We start from the raw sequence: 15,851 nt of genomic DNA on the forward strand, positions 1-15,851 counted from the left end.
CAAATTTTGGAAATTTTTCCGAAACCCCTTCGCCCGTGCATAGCCTGCTCTGCCTCCTCGGGTCTCCGGATCGTCCTCCTCATCGCCAGCGACCTCCAGCCGCTGGTCTCCACCGCCGTCAACGGGATTCTACTCCGCCATTGCCACCGTAGCAAGTTCATCGCCGAACTAGGGTATGGACTTGAAACTTTGTGCTATCCTTAACTCCGATTCCTAGCACATTGCTTTGCCATGAATCTTGCCATATTCGAAATCATTCTATCCAGCGAAAGCACTCCGTAGATTAGGTTTGGATTGAAAATTTAGGGTTAGGTTTCCGCCAAATTCATCTCTAACCGACCGAGTTGTAGAAATCGGTCTCACCGATTTGGCTTAGGCCATTGCACATGTGATTTTTTGTCTGAGCGAGAATTGCAAATCGCTGTGACCGAGATCGATTCTTTGTGAAACCCTAGCAGTCTCGGGGCCACTGAACTGTGACTCGGTCTGACCGAGTTCACTAGTTTAGGTTCCAAAAGCTGCTTCGGTATCACCGAGTTTACAAATCGGTAGCTCCGAAATGCTTTCTGTGATAAACTAAAACTAAGTTTTTGATTCAGTAATTTTGCAAAAACCTCTGTGCTTTGTGATGCTCATCCACTCTACCTCATCTACATCTATTCACAGGGTCTGCTGTCAGAGAGTTTGCAACATGTCTGATCAAAGTGATAGCCAGAACAAGTTAGAGGAGCAAGCTCAGATGAGTGAGGGCACTAGTCCCTCAAGCAGTTATGATGAGGGTAGCAGGAGCATACCCAGCAATTTGCCAAAAGCAGCCACCAGGACAAGGAAGAAGAAAACCTCAGATTCTGAAGATGAGGACTATGTGGCTGTTGAAGATGAGGCCACTTCAAAGAAAAAGGTGCTGAAAAAGGAGTATGGCATAGCTGCTACCACCAAGCCAGGCATGCACAAGAAGGCACCTGCCAAGAGAGTGCCTACATCCAAACCTAGGAAGGTTGCCACTGGTGAAACCGTGAAGTTCACCATTGAGTCTGATGAAGAAGCTGCTAGCCAAGATAAGAAGAAGAAGAAGAGAGCCAGAACTACTACTGCCAAAGTACTTGGCAAGCCCTCTATGAGGAGAGACTCTAATGAGGAAGAAGAAGAGGAAGAGGATGCTGCACCAGCACCTAAAGCTCAGAAGCTAATGGGAGATGCAATCAAGTCAGGGGAACACCAAGTGGAGTTGATGACATTGTTGCCCAAAAGCTCACCAAGTGGAATGATGAGCTCATCATGCAGTTTTACTCCACAACTCACTTCTACCCAGACGGCAGGATTGACTGGATGTCTGAAGGTACTAGGTACCAATCCACAGTTGAATAATGGGCTGAGTTGATCAATGCCCCAAAGGAATCTGAAGATGACTTGGATGTATATGAAGAGAAGAAGAAAGACCACAACTCTATGGCTCACATGTACAGAGAGATCCCAGATAAAGATTTGGAAACTCACAAGCTTGGATCTGTACACTTCTTGTTGTCTGGTCTGCCTACAATAAACTGGATACTTAGGCACACATTGCTTCCCAAGTTAGGAGATCACAAGATGATCAGAGGTCATGCTATCGACTTGCTGCACTTGTTTTATATACCTCAGAAATTCAAAGTCATGAGCCTGATTGTGGAAACAATCAAGAGAACAGCAGCTGGTCAGAAGAGGAGTTGTGGGTATGCTCCACACATCTAGGAGCTCATCAACTCAAAGATGGGCACAAGCACATATCTTTTGGATAAGGAGCATCTACCCTTATACCCTGAATTTGAAGACAACATTATTGAGATGAATGAGGAGGAACCATCATCTGTGCAAGCACATGAAAAGAGAGAGAAAGCAAGGGCAGAGAAAGCTGCAAAGATGCCAACTGCTGAAGAGGCATCTCAAGTGTTTCTTAAGAGCAAGGAGGACAAGCTTGGCTACTTGATTGCCTCCACCTTGAGGATTGAGAAGGGCTTGGCCACCCTAACTCAAAACCAGGAGAGCTTGGAGAGAATCATAGAGCAGAAGTTTTATGCACTTGATGTGAAGGTCACAGAAATACAAACTCCAGTTGAGCAACTTCAGGAGGATGTGGAGGAGAAGAAGGGCAAGTCTACCATAGATGCATTTGCTAGAGTGCCCAGATGACAAAGATCTGCTGAAATGCCTGTTCCGGACACTAGAGCTACATCATCTGCACCAGCTGCCACAGCCTCAGTGCCGCCAGCTCCAGCTACATCAACTGATGTTTTCGTCCTTGGAGTCATCTCTACACCACCTCATGAAGACCAAGCCTAAGAGTCGATTAGCACTATGCATTTTTGAACTTTTTGGTAACTTGTTGCCAAAGGGGTAGAAAAATGTATAGATCATAGGCTTCGAGAGAGAGTGTTGCTTTTTATCTCTCTTGTTTTTTTGGTGGTTGAACTTCTTTATGTGTGTGTTTGCTTGATACATTATGCCTTTTGTGAGATACTTGGATGATCATGTGTTTGATCATATGCTACCTTAATGCTTGTTGGATGACATTATCTTTTATATCTTTATGTGATCATTCACTTTGCTTGGTGATGAGTGCATGTGTTTAATTATTATCATTTTGAGCGCTCCACCAAGATGTATGTGACATGGAAGAGTGACCCATGATCCTAACTCATTGTGCATTTGCAGTCCAAAGCAAATTTTAAATAGTGCACAAATTTAGTGGGAGCTCTTACTTATCACATACTTCTCAAAGCGACGATGTTTTTCAATCTTATTATCATTTGTCGAAGCTTTGATCTATATGTTGTCATCAATTACCAAAAAGGGGGAGATTGAAAGTGCAACTATCCCTGGGTGGTTTTGGTAATTCCTAACAACATATAGCTCATTGAGCTAATGCTATTTCAAGATAAATATTTTAGGAAAGCTCAATGATTGGCATGGCATGGATGAGAAAAGTGGATCCCTCAAAATGCTGAGGACAAAAGGATTGTCTCAAGCTCAAAGCACAAGACTCTACATTTTCTATTTTAGTGATCCAAGATCACATCGAGTTTATAGGAAAAGCCAATACTATCAAGGAGGGATGAGGTGTTGCTTAATGAGTTTCTTGCTCAAAATGCTTAGTGATATGCTCCAAAGCCCTCAACTACTTTCTCACATCCACATATGACCCAAACCAAAAGTCAAACTCGGCCTCACCGAAACCATCTATCCGGCGCCACCGAGTTCAGATGTCATAGCCACAGCCACAAACCCTAGTCTTTTCAGTCTCACCGATAGGGATCTCGGTCTCACCGAGATGGGATCGCAATCTCTCTGTTTCCCTTCATAACGTTTCGGTCCAACTGAGATGAGCGATCGGTCCCACCGAGATTGTAATGCAAACTCACTGTTTCCCCTTTGTAACATTTTGGTCTAACCGAGATGTGCGAATCGGTCCCACCGAGTTTGCCTGACCAACCCTCTATGTGTCTATTACCAAAATCAGTCTGACCGAGTTTATTTAATCGGTCTCACCAAGATTACGTTATGCCCTAACCCTAACCATATCGGTCCCACCGAGTTGACATGTCGGTCCCACCGAAAATCCTAACGGTCACATTATTTCCTAAATCGGTCCGACCGAGTTTCACGATTTGGTCCCACCGAGTTTGGTAAGTTGTGTGTAACGGTTAGATTTTGTGTGGAGGCTATATATACCCCTCCACCCACTCTTCATTCATGGAGAGAGCCATCAGAACATGCCTACACTTCCAACATACATTTTCTGAGAGAGAACCACCTACACTTGTGTTAAGGTCAAGATATTCCATTCCTACCACATAAATCTTGATCTCTAGCCTTCCCCAAGTTGCTTTCCACTCAAATATTCTTTCCACCAAATCCAAATCCTGTGAGAGAGAGTTGAGTGTTGGGGAGACTATCATTTGAAGCACAAGAGCAAGGAGTTCATCATCAGCACACCATTTGTTACTTCTTGGAGAGTGGTGTCTCCTACATTGGCTAGGTGTCACTTGGGAGCCTCTGTCAAGATTGTGGAGTTGAACCAAGGAGTTTGTAAGGGCAAGGAGATTGCCTACTTCGTGAAGATCTACCCTAGTGAGGCAAGTACTTCGTGGGCGACGGCCATGGTGGGATAGACAAGGTTGCTTCTTCGTGGACCCTTCATGGGTGGAGCCCTCCGTGGACTCGCGCAACCGTTACCCTTAGTGGGTTGAAGTCTCCATCAACGTGGATGTACGATAGCACCACCTATCGGAACCACGGCTAAAAAATCTTTGTGCCAATATTGCGTTTGCTCCCTCAAACTCCTCCCTTTACCTTCATATGCAATTGTTTTACATTCCGCTATACTCTTAGATTTGCATGTGTAGGTTGATTGCTTGACTTGTGCTAAGTTGCTAAAATCTGCCAAGAACTAAAATTGGGAAAAGGCTAGATTTTTATTTGGTCAAGTAGTCTAATCACCCCCCCCTCTAGACATACTTTCGATCCTACAGATGACCTCCTTTTTTGGCAGATAGCCAGTTTTCACAAAATCATCAAGTGTACCCTCCGTGATGATGGATTTGACCCAGTTGCATGAAGTGGCCGTTTTGGGCGGCATTGTGAAGAAGGAAGCCTAGCAAAGAGTAAATTTGCCGGTTCAAATTTAAGCCGGAGGAAAAGTATTACATCACATATTCAGAATGGCGGCTTATAAAGGGGCATAATGGTATATGACTAATTACGTCAGGTTATTTAAACCGTCGTGATCAGTCATGTTATTTAAGCCGCCATGAGTAGTTGGATGTTATTTATTGAGCATTGCCAATTAAGCCGGTGATTTGAGTCGCCATGGCTAGGTGGATCTATCAAAATGCAGATTTTTGGCTAAGTGTCACACAAACAAGTTTCATAGATTGCAATCATTATTTGGTCTCAATGGATGTTCAGAAAAAGGAAATAAATCTAGACCTAAAAAACCAGTACAGATGAGTTCATAAGCTCTAGAGGGATCATTTCTTCCATGAAAGGGGATCTGTTGGTATGGAAAATGAAAGCAAAATGACTATTGCATTCGTTTTGTACCATTTCTATATCAAAGAGGCTCACAGTGCAAGCACTGACGATGAAATATGAAGAACACAGAGAAGTTCAGAAACCCTAATGCGGATCTGAGGTATGGGAAAGCAAAAACTTACGGATGCAGATCTACTACGGAGAGGCGCCGCCGTTCTCTGGTTCATTCAGGGTGATGCAGCGGCCAAGATGAGGGCGACGATGCGTTTTGCAGCGGCGGCGGAGCTCGAGCGGCAGAAGGTTGCGAGAGGAGGAAGACGATGGAAAGGGGGAGAATGAGAAGAAGACCGGTCGTGGCTATTTATAAGGAAAGACTGATAAATGGGCGCGAAAAATGAGGATGCCCAAAACATGGTTATCCAGCTGCCAGGACGCCTCAATTCTCGGGATGGTCATTAAGATAAGGATCCGTTGAGATATGTTGGATAAAGTGTGAATTAATGGCAGATCACGTCATGGCGGGTATCACAGATCCAGAAGATGACGTCATGGCAGGTTATAAACTCTCGCGCAATGAGGAGCAGAAGATTTTTTGTAAGTGTTGAAGATTGACATGAACCAGTTCAAATCAATCTGGGGCCTAATGTTGGGGATATAACTACTAGGTATGACCCACCCAGGAGGGGCCGAGTTATACCTATGGCGATTCATAATATGAAGCCCAAGACGATACTTGAAGATGGTGGTTCAGTTAAGGGCCCAAGGCCCAAAGGCGGCTTAAGGCCCATAGAGATAAACCGCCATACATGTATGACTTGTATTGTAAGGCAGGAATAGATAGAGACCGAGCCGGACACTGTTTATGAGCCGGCCGGGACTCTATGAGCCGCTGGGCGTCGACCTCTGTATACAAAGGGACGACCCGGCGGCGGTTCAGGACAACTAACATCAGATCGAAAGCTAGGTCAAGCGAATTCGCTCCCTGGTAATCGAGACATAAGCAATTCCACCTCAAACTGGATTAAGCCATTACCTTCACCGCAAGGGGCCAAACAAGTATAAAACTCCCGTGTCCTTTGTCCTGTTTTAATCCCTTTAAGTTTCCTAGTTGTGATGGCTCCACGACTAAGTCCTTTTGCTAGGACATCTGCCGTAAGGTTTCCACGACAGCGGGTATCGTTATTTTCTGACCTTCACAGATGATTTGAGCAGATATGGGTATATCTACTTAATGAAACACAAGTCTAAAACATTTGAAAAGTTCAAGGAATTTCATAGTGAAGTGGAGAATCATCGTAACAGGAAAATAAAGTTTCTACGATCTGATCGCGGAGGTGAATATTTGAGTTACGAGTTTGGCCTTCATATAAAACAATGTGGAATAGTTTCACAACTCACACCACCTGGAACACCACACCATAATGGTGTGTCCGAACGTCATAACCATACTTTATTAGATATGGTGCGATATATGATATCTCTTACCGATTTACCACTATCGTGGGAGTTATGCATTGGAGACAGCTACATTCATGTTAAATAGGGCACCATCTAAATCCGTTGAGACGACACCATATGAACTGTAGTTTGGCAAGAAACATAAGCTATCGTTTCTTAAAGTTTGGGGTTGCGACACTTATGTCAAAAGGCTTCAGCCTGATAACCTCGAACCCAAGTCGGAGAAGTGCATCTTCATAGGATACCTAAGGAAACAATTGGGTATACCTTCTACCACAGATTCGAAGGCAAGATCTCTGTTGTCGAGAATGGAACCTTTCTAGAGAAGGGGTTTCTCTCGAAAGAAGTGAGTGGGAGGAAAGTAGAACTTGATGAGGTAATTGTACCTTCTCTCAAATTGGAAAGTAGCACATCAATGAAATCCATTCCCATGATGCCTACACCAACTAGAGAGGAAGCTAATGATGATGATCATGAAACTTTGGATCAAGTTACTACTGGACCTCGTTGATACGTCTCCAACGTATCTATATTTTTTTATTATTCCATGCTATTATATTACCCGTTTTGTATGTTTATGGGCTTTACTTTACACTTTTATATCATTTTTGGGACTAACCTACTAACCGGAGGCCCAGCCCGTATTGCTGTTTTTTTTGCCTATTTCAATGTTTCGAAGAAAAGGAATATCAAACGGAGTCCAAACGGAATGAAACCTTCGCGAGCGTGATTTTTGGAACGAATGTTATCCAGAGGACTTGGAGTGAAAGTCAAGCAACAGCCGAGGCGGCCACGAGGGTGGAGGGCCCCCCCCCCTACTGGGCACGCACCCCTATCTCGTGGGCCCCTCGGGAGTCCAACGACCTACTTCTTCCTCCTATATATACCCATGTACCCCAAAAACATTAGAAGCGACCACGAAAAACTATTTCCACCGCCGTAACCTTTTGTATCCGCGAGATCCCATCTTGGAGCCTTCGTTGACGCTCCACCGGAGGGGGAATCAATCACGGAGGGCCTCTACATCATCTCCAAGGCCTCTCTGATGAGTTGTGAGTAGTTTACCACAGACCTTCGGGTCCATAGTTATTAGCTAGATGGCTTCTTCTCTCTCTTTGAATCTCAATACCAAGTTCTCCTTGATCTTCTTGGAGATCTATTCGATGTAACTCTTTTTGCGGTGTGTTTGTCGAGATCCGATGAATTGTGGGTTTATGATCAAGTTTATCTATGAGAAATATTTGAATCTCCTCTGAATTCTTTTATGTGTGATTAAGTTATCTTTGCAAGTCTCTTCGAATTATCAGTTTGGTTTGGCCTACTAGATTGATCTTTCTTGCAATGGGAGAAGTGCTTAGCTTTGGGTTCAATCTTGCGGTGTCCTTTCCCAGTGACAGCAGGGGCAGCAAGGCACATATTGTATTGTTGCCATCGAGGATAAAAAGATGGGGTTTATATTATATTGCATGAGTTTATCCCTCTACATCATGTCATCTTTCTTAATGCGTTACTATGTTCTTTATGAACTTAATACTCTAGATGCATGCTGGATAGCGGTCGATGTGTGGAGTAATAGTAGTAGATGCAGGCAGGAGTCAGTCTACTTGTCATGGACGTGATGCCTATATACATGGTCATGCCTAGATAATCTCATAATTATTCGCTTTTCTATCATATTGCTCGACAGTAATTTGTTCACCCACCATAGTACTTATGCTATCTTGAGAGAAGCCACTAGTGAAACCTATGCCCCCGGGTCTATCTCTTATCATATAAGCTTTTAATCTACTTTTATTTGCATCTTTACTTTTCCTATCTATATTATAAAATACCAAAAATATATTTATCTTATCATATTATCTCTATCAGATCTCACTTTCGCAAGTGGCCTTGAAGGGATTGACAACCCCTTTATTGCGTTGGTTGCGAGTTCTTGTTTGTTTGTGTACGTGTGTGGGACTTTTGAGGAGCCTCCTACTAGATTGATACCTTGGTTCTCAAAAACTGAGGGAAATACTTACGCTACTATTGCTGCATCACCCTTTCCTCTTCAAGGAAAACCAACGCAAGCTCAAGACATAGCAAGAAGTATTTCTGGCGCCGTTACTGGGTAGGTCTTCGCTCAAGTCAAGACATACCAAGTACCCATCACAAACTCATCTCCCTCGCATTACATTATTTTCCATTTGCCTCTCGTTTTCCTCTCCCCCACTTCACCCTTGCCGTTTTATTCACCCTTCTTCCGTTAGTCTTTTCGTTTACCTTAATGTCTTACTTGGCTCGTTTGCTCATTTGGTTGGAATAATTGTGTATTTATTACTAAACAAAGAAGCTAGGATCTATGGATCCTCATCCACTTGCTAATCTTTTTAAGAGATCCAATTATGATGAACCAATTGCTAGTGAGTTTTGTGCACTAGATTATCTTTATGAAGTTTTGCTTGAAATTCGTGAATCTGAAAATTGTCATGAAGAAATTTGTGAAGTGATTCACGATAGATCTTTGAATAAAAAGCATGATTGCAATGATTTTACTATAAATCCTATTGATGTCAATTGTGCTAATAATATGCAAAACCCTAAGCTTGGGGATGCTAGTTTTGCTTTGTCTACTACTTGTTGCAAGGATCATGATTGGGGTGATTCTTCTTTTGATCTTGAAAATTTATTTAACCCCCATGATGAATAGGAGATTGATAATAGTGTTTGCAATAATATTGAAAGTGGGTTTGCAAGAGTGTCAACTTTAGATCCCAGATATTTGGAGTATGTTCAATCTTATGATATTTTTGATAAAAGTGGGTTTGGAGAGGTCATGACTTTAGTTAATGTTAATCCCACTATCTTGGAAGAGTGTCAACTTTGCATGCATGTGGATCGTGTTGAGAATATGTTATGTGACAACTATTTTGTTGAATTTTCCTATGATCCTACATGTAATTATTATGAGAGAGGAAAATATGGTCGTAGAAATTTTTATCTTCCTAAATTACCTCTCGTCATGTTGAGATTGCTATCGTCTCTTTCTTCTTCCTTGCATATGCTAGTTTTTCCTTGCCTTGCAAATTTGTTTCCTTATAATATGCCCATGCATAGGAAGTATGTTAGACTTAGATGTGTTTGTCACGTGTTTCTTGATGCTCTCTTTGTGCTTCAATCCTTGTCTTTCATGTGAGCATCATTAAAATTATCAATGCCTAGCTAGAGGCTTTAAAGAAAAGCGCTTGTTGGGAGACAACCCAATATTTTTCCTTGTTGTTATTCAATAAATTTTGCATCTACCTAATGTTTATATGTGTTTTCATGTTTTAATTAGTGTTTGTGCCAAGTAGAACCTATAGGATAACCTATGGTGATAGTTAATTTGATTCTGCTGAAAAACAGAAACTTTGCGCGCCCAAAAATAATTTTAGTAATTCACAGAAACGTGATTTTGCATTGATTCTTTTTGCTGTACATCAATAGATAAATTTCTCAGGATTTCCTATTTTGGTAGGAGTTTTAGAGTTCCATAAGTATTCTAGAGTTACAGATTGCTACAGACTGTTCTGTTTTTTGACAGATTCTGCTTTTCGTGTGTTGTTTGCTTATTTTGATGCATCTATGGCTAGTATGTAAGGGTATGAACCATAGAGAACTTGGAATACAGTAGGTTTAACACCAATATAAATAAATAATGAGTTCATTACAGTACCTTATTTGGTATATTTTCTTTCTTTCACTAACGGAGCTTATGAGATTTCCTGTTGAGTTTTGTGTTGTGAAGTTTTCAAGTTTTGGGTAAAGATTTGATGGACAATGGAATAAGGAGTGGCAAAAACCTAAGCTTGGGGATTCCCATGGCACCCCAAGATATTCAAGAATAGCCAAAAGCCTAAGCTTGGGGATGCTCCAGAAGGCACCCCCTCTTTCGTCTTCGTTTATCGGTAACTTTACTTAGAGCTATATTTTTATTGGCCACATGATATGTGTTTTGCTTGGAGCGTCTTGTATGATATTAGTCTTTGCTTTTTAGTTTACCACAATCATCCTTGCTGTACACACCTTTTGGGAGAAACCCACTTGATTGGAATTTATTAGAATACTCTATGTGCTTCACTTATATCTTTTGAGCTAGATAGTTTTCGCTCTAGCGCTTCACTTATATCTTTTAGAGCACGGCGGTGGCTTAATTTTGAAGAAATTGTTAGTCTCTCATGCTTCACTTATATCATTTTAAGAGTCTCTTAGAACAGCATGGTATTTTCTACGGTTATAAAATTGGTCCTAGAATGGTGGGCATCCAAAGTTGGGTATAATAAAAACTATCATAGGAAGTGAATTGGATGCAATGATCAATTTGATACTTGATAATTGTTTTGAGATATGGAGGTAGTGATATTAGAGTCATGCTAGTTGGGTGATTATGAATTTAAAGAATGCTTGTGTTGAAGTTAGCAAGTCCCGTAGCATGCACATATGGTGAAAGTTGTGTAACAAATTTGAAACATGAGGTGTTCTTAGATTGTGCATCCTTATGAGTGGCGGTCGGGGACGAGCGATGGTCTTTTCCTACCAATCTATCCCCCTAGGAGCATGCGCGTAGTGCTTGGTTTTTGATGACTTGTAGATTTTTGCAATAATTATATGAGTTCTTTTTTGACTAATGTTGAGTCCATGGATTATGCGCACTCTCACCTTTCCATCATTGCTAGCCTCTTCGGTACCGTGCATTTCCCTTTTTCACCTTGAGAGATGGTGCAAACTTCGCTAGTGCATCCAAACCCTATGATATGATACGCTCTATCACACATAAACCTCCTTATATCTTCCTCAAAACAGCCACCATACCTACCTATTATGGCATTTCCATAGCTATTCCGAGATATATTGCCATACAACTTTCCACCGTTCCGTTTATCATCATGACACGCATCATCATTGTCATATTGCCTTGCATGATCATGTAGTTGACATCGTATTTGTGGCAAAGCCACCATGCATAATTTTTTATACATGTCACTCTTGATTCATTGCCCATACCGGTACACCGTCGGAGGCATTCGTATAGTCATATCTTGTTCTAGTTTTGGGTTGTAATTCATGAGTTGTAAATAAATAAAAGTGTGATGATCATCATTATTAGAGCACTGTCCCCAAAGAAAAAAAAGAAGAAAGGCCAAAATGAAAAAAAGAAAGGCCAAAGAAAAAAAAGAAAAAAAAAGAAGAAAGGCCAAAAAAAGGCCCAAAAAAAGAAGGAAAAAAGGGGGGCAATGTTACTATCCTTTTCCACACTTGTGCTTCAAAGTAGCACCATGTTCTTCATGTAGCGAGTCTCATATGTTATCACTTTCATAGACTAGTGGGATTATAGAACTTGGCTTGTATATTCCTATGATGGGCTTCCTCAAAATGCCCTAGGTCTTCGTGAGCAAGCAAGTTGGATGCACACCCACTAGTTTCTTTTGTTAAGCTTTCATACATTTATATCTCTAGTGCATCCGTTGCATGGCAATCCCTACTCCTCATGTTGACATCAATTGATGGGCATCTCCATAGCTCGTTGATTATCCTCGTCAATGTGAGACTTTCTCCTTTTTTGTCTTCTCCACACAATCCCCATCATCATATTCTATTCCACCCATAGTGCTATATCCATGTCTCACGCTCATGTATTGCGTGAAAGTTGAAAAAGTTTAAGATTATTTAAGTACGAAACAATTGCTTGGCTTGTCATCGGGGGTGTACAAGATGGGAGCATTTTTGTGTGACGAAAATGAAGCATAGCCTAACTATATGATTTTGTAGGGATGAACTTTCTTTAGCCATGTTATTTTGAGAAGACATGATTGCTTTGATTAGTATGATTGAAGTATTACTATTTCTTATGTCAATATGAACTTTTATTTTGAACCATTTGGATCTGAACATTCATGCGACAATAAAGAAAATTACATTGACAATTATGCTAGGTAGCATTCCACATCAAAAATTCTGTTTTTATCATTTACCTACTCGAGGATGAGCAGGAATTAAGCTTGGGATGCTTGATACGTCTCCAACGTATCTATAATTTTTGATTGTTCCATGCTATTATATTACCCGTTTTGGATGTTTATGGGTTTTACTTTACACTTTTATATCATTTTTGGGACTAACCTACTAACCGGAGGCCCAGCCCGCATTGCTGTTTTTTTGCCTATTTCAGTGTTTCAAAGAAAAGGAATATCAAACGGAGTCCAAACGGAATGAAACCTTCGGGAGCGTGATTTTTGGAACGAACGTGATCCAGAGGACTTGGAGTGGAATTCAAACAATAGCCGAGGCGGCCACGAGGGTCGAGGGCCCCCCCTATCTTGTGGGCCCCTCGGGAGTCCACCGACCTACTTCATCCTCATATATATACCCATGTACCCCGAAAACATCAGAAGCGACCACGAAAAACTATTTCCACCGTCGTAACCTTCTATATCCTCGAGATCCCATCTTGGAGCCTTCGTCGGCGCTCCGCCGGAGGGGGAATCGATCACGGAGGGCCTCTACATCATCTCCAAGGCCTCTCCGATGAGTTGTGAGTAGTTTACCACAGACCTTCGGGTCCATAGTTATTAGCTAGATGGCTTATTCTCTCTCTTTGAATCTCAATACCAAGTTCTCCTTGATCTTCTTGGAGAATCTATTCGATGTAACTCTTTTTGCGGTGTGTTTGTCGAGATCCGATGAATTGTGGGTTTATGATCAAGTTTATCTATGAGAAATATTTGAATCTCCTCTGAATTCGTTTATGTGTGATTAAGTTATCTTTGCAAGTCTCTTCGAATTATCAGTTTGGTTTGGCCTACTAGATTGATCTTTCTTGCAATGGGAGAAGTGCTTAGTGACGAGGACATGTATTAGGGGTAGGGTAACAGGCCTGACCTAAAGGCCCTACCCATGGACACCGTATACTTTGTACTGGGCCCCTGGGCCAGATCGCCGTCTAGATGTACCGCAACTTGAAAGTCACTCGGACGGCGACAACCACTCGGAGCACGGCACTTCACTCGATGAGCTCATTCCACTCGACCATGTAACTCACTCGGATATGCAAAGACCAATAGTCAGCATGACGGTTTTGTAGTGGGTAGGCATTACGGCATTGATGCTCCATCGTGTAACATAAGGGGTGAGGGGGTGGCGCACTCTATATAAGCCACCCCCCACCACTAGACTAGGGGGTTCTCTTCTTCCACCTCTCTCTCTTTTCACCATTAATCTCAGGACTTAGCTCAGGCATGAGGATCCGTTCCTCTCTCACACACACATATTGTAATCTCCGGATATATACTCAGATAAAACAAAGCCTCTCCGGAGCACGAGACATAGGGTTGTTATCTCTACCGTGAGAAGCCCGAACTCGTTAAAACCACCGTGTCACCCATATGCATCTCGATAGATCATGCTCCGTTATCCTACCCCCATTCTACTGTCAGACTTAGAACCACGACAGTTGGCGCCCACCGTGGGGCATGGCGTCTATCGAGCCATGGTGCAAATGGTTTTATTTCTTCGATCTTCGTCCGTCGATCAACAATCCTCAATGGAGGGTTTGATCCAGGATGTTCCGGACATCACTCCATTTATAGAAGGATAAAATACTCCTAATCATACAAAAGGATCAGGGAGTTGCTCATCTCAACTTATCCTCTTTACAATCAAACATTACAATGATCTAACAATGGTTTATTCTTCTTATGTATGCACACGAGCTTGGGCACACGGCAGCTCCGCCCTCCGACATCTTCCTCCTTCATCGATTGCCCAAACGCCGCATCGAGCCTGTCTCCCCGAGTTCTGCTTCATCCTCGACGGCCTGGCTCCCTGGCGACGGATCGCTGCGCCTGACAGCGCGCAACTCCTCCTTCCGATTGGCGGCTCGGCCGCAGCTTCTGCGCAGGTTGGGAAAGTCCCAGCCGGCCGGCCGACTCTCCGAGCGATAAGGCACAAGAGCCGGCAAGCAGGGCTTCATCCTCGTCAGATGTGGCCACGCCTCCATGACGGCTCGACGGTGACAACGGGGCTGACGGCTCGGCCGTGACCTCAGCGGGAGCCTCAGGCCCGGCGTAGCCCCCGACTGCAGCAGTGTCCCTCATCAACCACGCGGCCACGACCGCCGCGGTGGATGCATGGACCGAACGCGGCACCAACGCCGGGGCTGTCCACGTCTCCGATCATAACATGACGGGAGCCACCAGGTTGACTCGGCACCATCTCAAGCTTCGCCCGCGTGCAACCTCGCAGGAGAACGCCATCGACCTGCACTCGGATTCATCGCGGCCGCCTCACCTCGCGATGGATTCGCGCAAAAAAAAGCCACTGCCATGGCCGATCAGGGAGTTCTGCGCCCCGCCTTCCGCTTTCCTTTCTTAATTCCTTCCCATTTATGTCCTTCATGCAGGAGATAAATGGCCGTGGGAAACGCCCATTACATGCACGAATTGCTTTAACTCTCGCTTAATTAACTCTAACACCTCTTGCATGCAGACTCTGGACGTCGGCAATTGACTACAGGTCATCTCACCAGCCAGTGGTCCTCCCACGACATGACAATAAAACCGCATGCAGGAGATAAATAACCGAAACTTCCATCGCATGCAATACCGGCCTTAATTCTTGCTTAATTACCGCTAATTAAGTTGCATGCGTGTACAGGTTTTGGACGTGGTCATCTCCATCAATGAATGGTAACGGCATCTGAAGCAGCAGTCATTCATGAATCCCGGCGACCGATGGTCTCTGGCACGAGGCCCCGGCGGTTCCTCCCTCCGATGCCAAGCGCTCGCCGATAGCCTGAACACTGGAGTCAACACCACACCACCGCAGCCGGAAGCTGGCTCGGTCCTCACACACGACAGCGTCTCCCGCGCTGGAGGCACAAACCCGACGCGGCGTGGGGACCAAGAGTTGGCCATGCTCAGCAGCCTCCCCCTCTGATGTCGATGGTTCGGCGGAAGCCTCTACGGGCGCTTGGCGGCTCATCTCTCCGATGAGTTGTGAGTAGTTTACCACAGACCTTCGGGTCCATAGTTATTAGCTAGATGGCTTATTCTCTCTCTTTGAATCTCAATACCAAGTTCTCCTTGATCTTCTTGGAGATCTATTCGATGTAACTCTTTTTGCGGTGTGTTTGTCGAGATCCGATGAATTGTGGGTTTATGATCAAGTTTATCTATGAGAAATATTTGAATCTCCTCTGAATTCGTTTATGTGTGATTAAGTTATCTTTGCAAGTCTCTTCGAATTATCAGTTTGGTTTGGCCTACTAGATTGATCTTTCTTCCAATGGGAGAAGTGCTTAGCTTTGGATTCAATCTTGCGGTGTCCTTTCCCAGTGACAGCAGGGGCAGCAAGGCACGTATTGTATT

This window comes from Triticum aestivum, chromosome 2B, assembly GCF_018294505.1.
Source record: "Triticum aestivum cultivar Chinese Spring chromosome 2B, IWGSC CS RefSeq v2.1, whole genome shotgun sequence".
Taxonomy (NCBI): domain Eukaryota; kingdom Viridiplantae; phylum Streptophyta; class Magnoliopsida; order Poales; family Poaceae; genus Triticum; species Triticum aestivum.